Below are 13,761 nucleotides of genomic sequence, written 5' to 3'. Positions count from 1 at the left end.
GTCGGCGCTTTGTCAACCTGGTGTCATACGTGTCTTTATGTCCGTGTCTTAATAGTTAACACTCACTGTGTACGTGTTATTGTTTAACACATTTCGTGTTAAATAAGTCGAACACACGCGTAAGTAACAAATGTTTCACCGATCAACATGACTTTCCCGTATATAATATATGCTTTTACACTGATTTTATAAGAGATTTTTTTGCATTAAACATTGTCTTGCAGTACTTTCTCATAAAATGTAACAGTGACAGACACCAAGAGTGAATAAATATGCACTGCATTACCTACTGAAGTAAATTATGAAAGCTGTGAAAATGTAAATCTTTTATGTTTTAACCAAGACCAGTGTCAGACGAAAGTTTGGCAGGTACATACAGCTGTAGAGCACCTGTGTTCCAACGAGAGTGACAGTAGAAAAAACATTAGAATTACATGTACAGTAGCTGACTTTATTACATGTTTTTCAGTGAAATATTAGAGTGAAATATAACTGGTATTATCAAATCATACAATCAAACCTGTGTTAAAGACTACCTCTGAACAGAGACCATCTGGCTCTAAAGATCAAATGTTTTGTTTCCCATTTTAACATTTACAGTGTATTTTAACCTGTGAATAAAGACCACCTCCCAATAAACAGTTTTGCTCTCCCAACGGTGGTCTTTATAGACGTGTATTTTTCACTGGTAGGAAACTATAAAATGGGTAAATTTAGTCAAAACATGAATTGCCACTCGTGAAAATATTGCATCTGCATGATGTTTATAATTAAAATATCTTTCACGGGTTGAAGGTGCAGATGAAAATGTCTGGCTCGAGAGTAACTGGTTAGGCGGTAATGAGGCCCTGCATCTGCACCTTCAACTAGTGATAGATTCTTTTTTTTTGCAGCACGTGTGTCATCTTACACCCTGGTGTGTAAGGCGATTTTCTAGCACCGGCAAAAACATGGAAAAATCCTTTCTGGTATAAAATAATTTCAATAGTACAATGAAACAAACAAATATCCTCTCTATATTAGGTTAATTAGTAGACAAGTGTTAAAAAAATGAAAGGCGAGCTTTAGCTGATTTAACGTTATGTTAGTTTAATTTTTGTTTTGTAATATACTTAAAGAGTCAAGGTATTTGATTTCTTTACTGTTTTACGTCTCACCACATGCAGGTCGGAATTTATTATGATACTAGATAGATACCGTATCAGATTAATAGCACATTATACAGCAACTGATGTTGAATTATGCATAAACTTATTATGTAACGCTGCTATGCTGCATGACGCATGCTTTTATATGATAAGTCAAACCTGCTTAAGAGACCACCTGTATTAAGCAAAAACCTGTGTTATAAGACCATTAATTTTAGGTCCCACTATAATGCATTTCATATAGATTGAACCTGTATTAAAAGACCACCTGTCTTATGAGACCACTTTTTTGCTCTGCCTTAAGTGGTCTCTTAAAACAGGTTCAACTATCGTATCTATGAAGCTGGATGAATTCTTTTGAAAATCTCAACTGTTTTGTAAATATTTTGTACCATCAGACACAATGGTTAAAATTCAAATTATCAGGTCTGTTAACTGACTGATTCTTCTTATCACATGCTAGTTCCGGAAACTATATTTAGTGCGACCTTGACTTTTCATCTACAAACGCTAGTTTTAACAGTAACTTCAAATCATTTGTACCTTACCGTTGTAGGTTCGAAACTACATTTGAAAAGTAAAATCTTTCATGTGAGAAAGCCATCCAGTTGACATACGGAAGATCGGTTGTTTTACCAAGGTGTGCTAGCGTCTGCTTGAAATAATGCTTCGAGGGCAACTGATGTCTTTTTCCACTAAGAAAAGTTAAAAGGTCGCCTCATGATCTATAATTGTGTCGGCAGATGTTAATCCCAACAAAAAGGATAGTGATCATTCCTTTTATCGGTCAGAAACTGGTACAAACAAGTGACCGAGTATTGCAGTGGCAATACAGAAGTCCCCTACCGGTGGAAAACTTTGTTAGTGTTCGTCCCGTTTGGTTGTTGGCAACAGTGTTAGTCAACCAAACTGGAATCGTATATACGGAAACTTAAGTATTTGTGGCACTAAAAGTGTACGGCTTTACAAGTCCACTAGCGGGTCCAATAGGGCCATAAACTAGGTCAGTAGGTCATGTTTTAGAAAGGTATTATTTATGCTGGAGGTTCTGTTTAGCAATAAAAAATCTTTGGATGCAATTAAACCGTATTGAACAAAAAGCCTTATACTTCACCTTCAATGCAGATAAAAATTATGGAGTGGAAACAAATTTTTATTTGACCTTAAACAGTGACCTTGACCTTTAACCGATAGGCATATATCATGTGTTGACACATTGTCTCATCATTTGGAACGTGACCTTGACCTATGGATTACAAGCATAAGTCATTTACGTGCATAATCTACATATTGTCTTTTATTCACATATCAAGTTTTACACTAGCTTGAATACATTTTGAGTAATTGCTTGCGGACAGACAAATGTACAGACGAAAGGCATTCCTATAGTTCCCTCCGATAGGGGATTGAAAATACAACAGTTTCGTCTACCTATATTGCCAAGACAGTGGTCCTATTCATGCTTTACATAGCTTTAGGTTTATTTAAACAGGAAATTTCTGGAATCTAACGAAGTAAAACAAAATTTGCACAAACCTTATGAAATTCAGATCCGCAGAATATAAGTTGTTTAGAATTGAGATATCCTCAGAAATTTATAATCGTACCTTGATGAACACGGCAAGGTATTTTGGTAAAATTCGATAGAAATTTGATGAATTAACCATAAGCCATTACCGGAAAACAAAAACACAAAAGACACAGAATTTTGACTTCATAAGGATTTGTCAACAAGTTTAAAAAAAATAATGTTGTTGTTATTCTTCCCTGATGAAGGCTTAACGCCGAAACGTTGGAAGTTAATAATTATCTATGAACAAACGCTACACGTGTTTTTGTTGATTTTTCCTGTTTATCAACAAGTTTTTAAAAAAGTTTTTATAAAAGTGTTAAAATAAATCATTTTAATTATTCAAAATATACATGAATTGATCATAAAATTAATATAATATAATTAGGGTACGAATTTATAATTTCCTAATGGCAGTAAATCTTGAAATTATGGACCAAGTTCGTTGTAGATGAGTGAAATGTCATGTTGAGACGCAGAAATGTGCTCGGTATATCCGAGTTCGTTATATCCGTGTGTTTTTCAAATTAAGCATATAGAAGAAAAATCGACCCAGAAAAATGAATTCCTGATAACAGAGATTTCATTAAAACCGAGTTCGCTGTAAGAGTTTTACTGAGTAAAATTTTTAAAATGATAAGAGTATTAAATCACTTGTAAGTTGTTAAAGGCCGTGGTCATATAAATATGTGATAAGTCGTAAAAATATTTACATTTTGACTTGTAAATCTAATTTTTTAATAACATGTAAAACTAATATAATACTTAAAAAACGCACGTTTACGGCTTCCGTTTCAACGATCGTGCTCGTATTTTTACCATTCATCTCCCGACACCACGCATTCTACATTTTATTCCACTGGAGGCCTACCCGCATCAACATACCTTGACAACGCCCTTCTCCTTAAAGCTTTATTACCCACATTTACCTAATATTTTTAGACCTGCGCCCTTTCCCCTGGGGCTATATTACATCTCCTGTCAGATACCAGTGCATAAAGCCTTACATGGTACGCCCAGACGTGCTGCATATAGAGGTTCAAACCCGCTAATTATTGGTGCCATTGTTTTACTTAAGATTTCTAAACAAGATCGTGCTTGCGGACACCGTTACAGAATAACATTTTGTATGTTGTTTTGATATCCTATTTTAGTGATAAAATTGTAACAGGAGGCTGTAGATTTGCTACTCAATTTCCTTTCGCAGGAAGAGGGGAGTTTTTCTATCAATACAAACGAGCCCGAGTTTCAGCAGTCTGCTCTGTGTGCGCTCTTTATGTATGTCTGAGTATATATGAGTGAATGGTTTGTATTCTGGACTGTGCGGGCATAGATTATTGTGTGAATAGTTCTCCCAGCCTAATCCGAATTAGTATCGCTCTGTAAATATGATACCATCAGATTCGGTCAGTGTACTGACACCATAAATTGTCAAAACATTTTCCAGATACAGAAACTACCTGTTTTACAAACTTCAGCAAAGTTGCTCTCGCTCTTTTACTTTGAGAAGCAAAATAATTTCACCAAATAATAAAACACAGAACAAATTTAAGAACCTTGAGAAAGACAGAGATGATTATCGGAAACAAATATATCGTATTGAACTAAATGGCTATTTATCTAAAATCGATATACTAATCCTCAACGATAACAAGGTTCCCGCCGAAACGCGAGGACGATTCTATTTCATGATAACCGATGAAATACCAACCCATAATGCTTACACATTACCTTCTAAGTAAATATTAGAATTTCTTTCATCTTAACTTTTAGCATGCTAGATAAATTGTCGTCTGCTGGAAATGTCGTCTGCTAAAATTGTAAAGTTCATTCAATTTGCTCCAAAATTGGAGAAATATTGTCAGAGTAGCAAACAGCTTGGAACCTGATCAGACGCCGATTTAATCGGCGTCTGATCTGGTTCCAAGCTGTTTGCAAAGGCTGTTAAATTCGCCTGCAGCAGGCTAAGGGTTAAATATACTATGATTACATGGAAACATAGCTCAGTCGGGTAAAACGCAGATAACAATTGAACATAAGCAAATCATTTTGTGGGTTCGAATCTTCGTGAGTTTTTTTTTCAATTTTTGTCTTTTTGTGTTTTTTTTTTCTTTTCGTTTTCATTTTTACTTCCGTATTTTTGTTTCTTTCTTTGATGGTTTGTATTAATAAACTTTGATAATGTGACAAATGACCTCAATACAATCGACACTGTTAATTTTCCAAAACAAGTAACTAATAATTGCTTTGCAATATAGCTCCAAGATAATTTCATGATGGTTTATCTTTGAACACCTCTGGACTTATTGGACTCAACTGCCACATTATCAAAGTTTATTAGTATCTGTATGTATGCCTTTATATAACACAACAGTATGTTTATTATTTGCATGGCTTAAATGCATGCATTTAGTCAACATCATCTTTAATATAATGCAAAACTTTTCTGATCTGCCATATCGGCTTAAGATACTTCTCTGTTGTGTTGACACATAGTTTATGAAGCAATCTACATGTTTATAGAAATAAAAATTTAATGTCGATGCTGAGTTTCGAACCCACACGGCAAAAGATCTGTTTAACATGGACTGTATGCTTTACCACTGAGCTAATTTCCAATTGGTACAGAAATATTTAGATTGTAACATGTTAGAAAAATGTTGAATTCCCTATGTTCCATTTTAATCTATTTATAGTCATGTTTGTAAATATCAAGTTATCGTTGGGGCATAGTACGTACACCCATTTGTTGTTCATTTTTGTCGTAAGTGTTCATGGATATATAATAAAGTTTATAAATGCATTGAGAAGAATACCTGTATTTGTTCTGGCGTTGGGGTGTTGCACATATCATTACCTCTCATATAAAAAAGCAGTCTATGATTTTGCTTGCTTGCGCTCTATGCTTCCAAGTAATCTGTTAACTAATTCGTAACATAGTGTAAATTGAATCGTGAATAAATGTTTAAATGTTATAGCGTTTTGTATTTATTGCGCACTCTGATTTATCACATTATCGAAGCTTTCTGTCATATGTACAATGTATATAGATGCTTTCTTTCATGGTTAATAAACTACTTATTACAAAGAAAGAATTTATACACTTATTTTTATTGGGTAAGGTGATTGCTTTAAATGATCCATGTTTCTTCGAAAATGAATTCGGATTCAGTGTTGTTAAATTTTCCTGTCTTTTGGAACCATGGAGTCAATTACATGTTTCTATTTGGCGAATATCACCTTTTCTGGTTGGCGAATATCACCTTAGTTAGGTCCGTAGACTTGCATGTTCGCTGATATTATCAAACAATAAATGTTTTATTTTATTACTTCACTTCAAAACAGTTCTGTGATTGATATATCAGTTAGACTGGTCTGCTGATTAGATTACGCGTTGATAAATGGCTAGTGTTTGACCAATATAATATATTATAGTATATCTGAAAAATAGTTGTTCGTACAAGTTTGAATACAAACATATCACTTTTTGGCGGTAACTTGAGATAAACAGAATTAACGAGTCATAAAAATTGCATATATACAATGGATTTAAATGACATTTGTACTATTTTATTATAAGGTTATGGAGCCTGCATATCACCGGAACTGTCAAAAGACAAAATCAAAAAGCAGGCACAATATCCAAAGGGTGATTATACAATACCCAAAGCTATGAAAGCGAGTAAATTGGAATCACCTAAGCGAAATGTTCATGTTCAAGCTGAAAAACTAAACACTACCAATAACACAACATAAAAGTTATGCTAGATCGAAATATAATGAAATGAAAAAGTGGAAAATCACAGGTCGCCCAACACAACATAAACGAAAATGTTGCAGCTCGGTTTGACTGAGTCTGTTTACGGACGGTAGCGGAAATGCAAACTACCGTCCACGTCCTGTAGCCCCGGGTTGAGCATAACTCAACATTTACATATGTTATAAGTACTAGAATATAATTTAGAGACATCCGCAGATATATTCATACGACGGTGCACAGAAAACAATGGGCAGAGCTAAACAAAATGGAATTTAGAGAGGGGATCTATGTTTATGGAGCCTGCATATCACAGAAACTGCCAAAAGACAAAATTAAAAAGCAGGCAACATATCCAAGGGGTGATTAAACAATACCCAAAACTTTTAAAGCGGAATTACTGGAACCATCCAAGCCGAAAGGTACAAGCTGAAAAATTAAACAGTACACTAGCAAAATATTAATGTCGTGCTGAACGATCTAAAGAGATCGAAATATAACGGCTCTGACTGAATGTAGAAGACTTTTTACGACCGCCACACGGTTCATACCCAAAGCTATGAAAGCGAGTAAATTGGAATCACCTAAGCGAAATGTTCATGTCCAAGCTGAAAAATCTAAACACTACCAATAACACAACATAAAAGTTATGCTAGATCGAAATATAATGAAATGAAAAAGTGGAAACCCACAGGTCAAAACGACAAAAACGAAAATGTTGCAGGTTCGGTTTGATTGAGCCTGTTCACGAACGGTAGTGGAAATGCGAGCTTCCGTCCATGCCCTCTAGCCCCGGATTGAGAGAACTCAACATTTACACATGTTATAAGTACTAGAATATAATTTAGAGACATCCGCAGACTTGTGGTTTTGCAAACTTATTACTTCTGTCTAAGCTTTCCTTCGTGAATGAAGAAAATGTCGGAACAAGAAGAATGCTTTTGGTGATGTACTGTGTAATGACAAAAGCCGTTGGTGATGTACTATGTGATAACACATATATTTGGTGATGTATTATTTAATGACAAAAGCTATTGGTGATGTACAATGTAATGACAAAAGCTATTGATGATGTACTATGTAATGACAAAAACTGTTATTGATGTTCTAAGAAATACAAAAACTATTACTAGTATCGCAAAGGCTGTTAGTGATATACTATATTATCACAAAAACTATTGGTGATATTCTATATTATCACAAAAACTATTGGTGATATTCTATATATACTATATTATCACAAAAACTATTGGTGATATTCTATATTATCACAAAAGCTGTTGGTGATGTACTATGTAATGCAAAAACTGTAGTTTTTGTTCTATGTAATGACAAATGCGGTTGGCGCGATGTACTGTTTTATGAAAATTAAAGGCTGTTGGTAATGTACTATGTAATAACGAAAGATGTTGATGTAAAGCTACGTAATGACAAAGGTGTTGGTGATGTACTGAGTAATAACAAATGATGTTGGTGAAGAACTATGTAATGCCAAAAGCTATGTGATAACAAAAACTGTTGGTGGTGTACTATTTAATGACAAAAGCTACTGATGATGTACTTTGTAATGACAAAAGCTATTAAAGATGTACAATGTAATGACAAAATCTGTTAGTGATGTACTTTGTAATGAAAAGAGCTATTAAAGAAGTACAATGTAATGACAAAATCTGTTAGTGATGTACTTTGTAAAGAAAAAAGCTATTAAAGAAGTACAATGTAATGACAAAATCTGTTGGTGATGTACTTTATAATGAAAAAAGCTATTAAAGAAGTACAATGTAATGACAAAATCTGTTAGTGATGTACTCTGTAATGACAAAAGCTATTAAAGAAGTACAATGTAATGACAAAATCTGTTAGTGATGTACTCTGTAATGACAAAAGCTATTAAAGAAGTACAATGTAAAGACAAAATCTGTTAGTGATGTACTCTGTAATGACAAAAGCTATTAAAGAAGTACAATGTAATGACAAAATCTGTTAGTGATGTACTTTGTAATGTCTAAAGCTATTAAAGAAGTACAATGTAATGAAAAAATCTGTTAGTGATGTACAATGTAATGACAAAATCTGTTAGTGATGTACTTTGTAATGACAAAAGCTATTAAAGAAGTACAATGTAATGACAAAATCTGTTAGTGATGTACTTTGTAATGAAATAAGCTATTAAAGAAGTACAATGTAATGACATAATCTGTTAGTGATGTACTTTATAATGAAAAAAGCTATTAAAGAAGTACAATGTAATGACAAAATCTGTTAGTGATGTACTTTGTAATGAAAAAAGCTGTTATGTAAAAAGCGAGTCAGTTCAAATGATGGTTCTCTGCCCTGCCTACCTTACTTTCCATCCGAAATTAATAATATGTGCATTTAGAAACTGTAGTAATTCTCGGTTTAGTAACATTATTTTTGCTGACACAAGCAATATGGATGTTTATGATTTATGATCTGTTACAAAATGCTGTTTCACTGACTGATGCACAGAAATAATGAACACTTTCATAAAGCATAAATAAAGAGTCTGTTTATATCACTATAACAAAGAGTATAGAATAAACGGCTCGTTCATTAACCATTACGTTTTCTCCTTTGTCCTATGTTAAATATCTTAACTGAAAAATTTAATGTTATCTTTCGAACTTTTGTTACATAAAACACTGTTGCTAAATTTGTACGCATTTATCTTCTAGATTTAAATGAAAATATTAAGGAGAACAAATGAGTAACGATTAAAATGTATTAATTGATGTCTTCTATGCAACCGTAACTGTCGAATTGGTTACGGGGAACAATTTTAACTTGAAATATTTGATATGGAAGGGTCGAGTTGGTTACGGGGGACATTGTTGACTTGAAATGTGTTATATGTAAGGGTCGAGTTGATTACGGAGGACAGTTTTGACTTCAAACATTTGATATGGAAGGGTCGAGTTGGTTAAGGAGGACAGTTTTGACTTAAAACATTTAATACAAAAGGACTGAGTTGGTTACTGGGGATATTGTTGACTTGAAGTATTTGATATGGAAGGGTCGAGTTGTTATAGAGGACAGTATTTACTTAAAATATTCAATATGGAAGAGTCGAGTTGATTTCGGGGGCCAGTTTTGACTTTAAATATTTAATATGGAAAGGTCGAGTTAGTTACGGCGGTAACAGTGTAAAATGTGATTTTGGAATGAATACAATCAAGCCTTTGGAAAAGATAAAAACGATATCCGTACTCATTTAACTAAGCTTTGATTAACCACACCAATGTTACGAATGTAAATTAATAGAATGAATAATAATAATAATTTTTATTATGGAATATTGACATATATGATATATGAGAAAAATAGTTCAATAATATATCACCTTTAAATCTTTATAAAGTCGGTCTGCAGTAGTTGTTTTATTCTAATTTAGTAAAGGATAATTATACAAATTGTCATGTTATTACTTTCAAGATACGTGTTTGATTTGGACACACACTAAAACTCAACTTCGATTTCTGCCGGGATTGACAACGTGTGTAAACTCGATAAAATACTGCAAACCGAGCGAAATAAAGGCAAGGAAACGTACGATGATATGTTAGTGTCAGAAATGAGAAAAAATCATCGGTTCAATATCCAAAACAATGAAAATCTGGCCGTAGATTAGCCGTCTGTGTGATTATTTGGTGGTCTTTTTAATTCAGAAAACATTCATTTAGTTGCCTCCTTCTATCCCCGAAGCCTGGTAGGAATCTGGTTTTCACTGATTCACATTGTGTATAGACAAAATTGAAAATACTTACTGTACTGCAAAACGAAAACAATCTCGGAAAAGTGTCAAATTGTCTTGTGGTGTCGCGTTATCACGTTATAGGCTGTGTTAAAGGATAATGTTTATATTACGGATTTCAGATACAATTTTTTATACGACATAACCTTTCATTTATTTTTGGCCTTCTGAATTTGGGAAAATGTTGCCTTCCATCGGGGGAAAACGTACCTTTTTCAGCTGGAGACAGACTCCGTTTACCAGAGTCAGTTGATGAAGGAAACACTTCTCTTTGGTACTACTAAAATTTTATTAAGCATTAACTGTTTGTTTTTGCACTACTTCTAAGTAGTGTTTAGGCTAATTAACTATATTCCAAAACGTAACAAAATTATAAGTTTCTTTGACTGATATCAGCCAAGGTGACACGTATTTCTTATACCTTTGTTTTCTACCGCTTAATATAGTTAACAATTTTGACAGTCTTTTATGAATTCATAAGTTTAACATAATTAATATATATATATATATATATACATTGTCAATGTAAAACATATGGACAAAAACGATGAAACCATCAAATAAAGGATGAACATAATAAAGAATATGATAGTATTACAACTAAATTGATAGTAACATTAATTCAAAATGTAACAGGAACATGGAATTTATAATGAATGTTTCAGATGGTATAGACATGTATTTCACTATTCGCTGCCTCAGCCATGTTAACACACAGAAAATAGCCAGAGTATATGACTGTCACTATTTCAAATGTTATAACATTTCCATTTTTACCCATTTCCACGAGCTTTTCGAGTATGTGAATGTATTGAAAATCTCATTACAGGCATGTAGAAATTAAACATGAACATCATGTACTTATGTATGGAAGCGTATCGGTAACAAAACTTTCTGAAGCACCCTCGTTATACAGGCTCAAGTCTCTGCATGGTCTGTGTCACGTGCAGTTGCTCTTTCAATTATAGATTCGTTTAATATTCTCTTTACCAGGAAGTAGAAACATTGTATAATTGAATTTGTTTGCTTCACGCTGTTCATTAATGTCAAAGAGTTGATTTTCAGCTTCCTTATCGTTCGAACGTAGACCTTTGAATAATAAACAATGGTCTAAATGTATCGACTAGAATTCCTTTCATGTGTGGAGTGCCAGAACTTATAGGATCGTTTCCTGTTATTCAAAATGGAGAGGAAACGCAGATAACATAAATATTTTGATAATTTATTGACATCCATTGATTTAACAAGTCAAGTCAAGTCAAGTCAAATATTTTACTGGCATAAACAGATATATGTCCATATTTGTTGATTTATGGCCATTTCTATATCAAATATTGGTCTGTTTAATGCACGTATAACAAAAAAAATAATTGCCCGTCAAACAATAGCATGCGGTGTGGTAATCGCGTTAACGTCCGGCACATTTCATTACTGTTTATCGTATTTTTGGACGTAAAAGAATAGCAGTCGGATCTAATTCGATGCAAAATAATTGTAACACCCAAATATGAAGGTTTGTAACGAAGAGCTTAGCATAAATATAGGATCTCGTGTACGCACGTTTAGCTTCACGCCACTGATCTAGTACATGTAACATCTAATATGAAATAAGGCACTGCCTCAATCGGGAATCGATCCGACTTAAACTCATCCCATAACATTTGAAAAGAACTGTCTATTGATATCACGGAAGGGCACATTTTTTAACTCGATAGTAAATATCGATCGATGCCGATTTTCGTCGCGACGCGTAGGATCGATTCCCTATCAATTTAAAGGTAGATTTTGGAATAAAACCAACACTGCCCATATTGTATTGTATTGTATTACAGGTAATTTCCGCCTCTTGGATAGGCGCACCCTCATGAGAGGTATAAATATTAACTGTGCTCACCAGGTGCTTTTATTTACAAGTGTACAATACGGGTATATATACCATATATCCATATTTGTACTGATGTGCAAGACGTTGCGGTTCGGACAAGTTATGTGGACGCTTATTAGGCACAAGGAAAAAGCGTATTCTTCAAAAAAGTCCGAAGTCAGACGCTCTGTGCAGGTGCCGGATGTACACATTTTTGAATTCGATAGTATATATCTCATTCGGTATATCGCATGTTACTGTAGAAGGATCGATCCCGATTTCGATTCCTTATAATTCCTGGTTATTCTATGGTTAACGCACAAAGTAAAGTGTGTACTCAGACCGTCCGTTTTGCTCATAGGGCTAATATGAAATAAGGCAAAGCCTCAAAGCGAGCTCAAAGAAATCGGATTTAGCTAAGAATATTATGCATCATTTATTTGTCACAAAGAAACTATTCCCTACTCACAAGAATTCAGGAGAACCCATTCACTTAAAAAAGTCTACATTTAGTGTCACCATACCTGTAACAGTGAATATCATACGTTGCAAAAGTTATGGGAAGCCGGTATCACGGTGACGTCATTACCGCGTTCCCGTTTCTTTCTGCTTATTAATGACATTTTTTTTCCATTTTCTGGCCGATGCCTGATCTTTTAAATGAAAATAATATTTTTTTTTTTCAAACAACTGGAAAGCATTTATTCTTTCATTGTTGTTGAGTAATGAATATTTTTAGCAATTAAATATAGTTCTGTATTCACTTCGGAAAGAAGTACTTCCTGTGAGCACCTATCCGTTAGGGTGCGCTTTTTAAGAACTTCCGACGAAACTTTTCAAATCCATCACCAAGTGTGGAAGTATACTTGCGTTACCGTAAAGCTCGATTCTCGAGCTCGCTAATATGAATTAAGGCACCGCCTAGCATGTCGATTTACCTTTTATATATCCGCTTAGAAAGAAATATTCAACGATCAAGAAAGTGAAACTTCGTTCTAAACTGTAGTTTACATTTAGTGGCATCATACCTCTTACAGCGAATATCATACTGTGCAAAATTTACGGAAAGTCGTGACGGTGACGTCATTCAGCGTTCTCGCACTGGCTTTAGGATTTCTTGTTTGTTTGTTTGCACTCCACGCAGAAAACTTGACGGCCTTTAACACTTCTTTACTATTTTAAAAGTGTTTTTCATTTGCATGTACAGTTTTCATTACCTAAAAAGAAGTAAAATAATCATGTTAGCGCGGTTTACGAATTTCTATGACTAATTCGGGGTGCTCGGATGTTCATGCAGACAACAAGTCTGCGGCGTGTATATAAACCGGAACCGGAAAACATCGAAAAAATTGCCTCAGTATATGCAGACAACAAAGATGAATACCTATATACGGACGTTACCGTCTCGGGGATTTTCATCCCCGGCGCTTTGCGCCGTGTATAAATCCCCTATTAAAGTTTTGTATGGTTATGCCCCTTTTATTCTAAAAACAAACAAAAAACATAGAGCCTGGACGAAATTTACTGAGACAGTAAAAAGCAGAGAAACAGAAACTGAGAAAAATGTTTGAAAATTTAGATTATCTAGTTGGTAGCAAGACTGGTACATGAACTAGCAAAGGTTAGATTTATTTAGGGTTAGAATAATTC

Source organism: Mercenaria mercenaria, chromosome 3 (genome assembly GCF_021730395.1).
Source record: "Mercenaria mercenaria strain notata chromosome 3, MADL_Memer_1, whole genome shotgun sequence".
NCBI classification, from domain to species: Eukaryota; Metazoa; Mollusca; class Bivalvia; order Venerida; family Veneridae; genus Mercenaria; species Mercenaria mercenaria.
Note: the sequence above shows the minus strand (reverse complement) of the source record.